Source organism: Eimeria mitis, genomic scaffold (assembly GCF_000499745.2).
Source record: "Eimeria mitis Houghton genomic scaffold, Emh_scaff842, whole genome shotgun sequence".
In the NCBI taxonomy this organism is placed as follows: domain Eukaryota; phylum Apicomplexa; class Conoidasida; order Eucoccidiorida; family Eimeriidae; genus Eimeria; species Eimeria mitis.
Genome location: NW_013576197.1, coordinates 10,860 through 11,337, shown reverse-complemented (window position 1 = coordinate 11,337; position 478 = coordinate 10,860).

Sequence of the window (478 nt, the reverse complement as noted above, 5' to 3'; positions counted from 1 at the left end):
TACAGACAGCAGCTGGTGGCATAAGTAACTACCGCAGTGCATGCAGCAGCAATATATCATGCTGCTGCTGACGGTGGTGATGATGGTGCTAAAAATGCATCTGTTGCTGCAGCAGCAGCAGCACCAGCAGCAGCAGCTGCTGCTGCTGCTGCTGACGGTGGTGATGATGGTGCTGATGTATCTGTTGCTGCAGCAGCAGCAACCGCTAATGCTGCATTCGGTGCTGCAGCAGAAGCAGCAGATGCAGCAGCAGCAGATGCAGCAGCAGCAGATGCTGCGACTTCATGTGTCAATATTTAATTATGTTTGCTGCTGCTGCTGCTGCTGCTGCTGCTGCTGCTGCTGCTGCTTCCCTTGCATCAGTAGCAGCAGCCGCAGTGTATAATAGCAGCACCCTAGGCAGCAGCAGCTGCAGCAGCAGTTGCAGCAGCAGCAGCAGCAGCAGCAGCGGTATTTGACTTCGCCTGCCGTTGCCAGC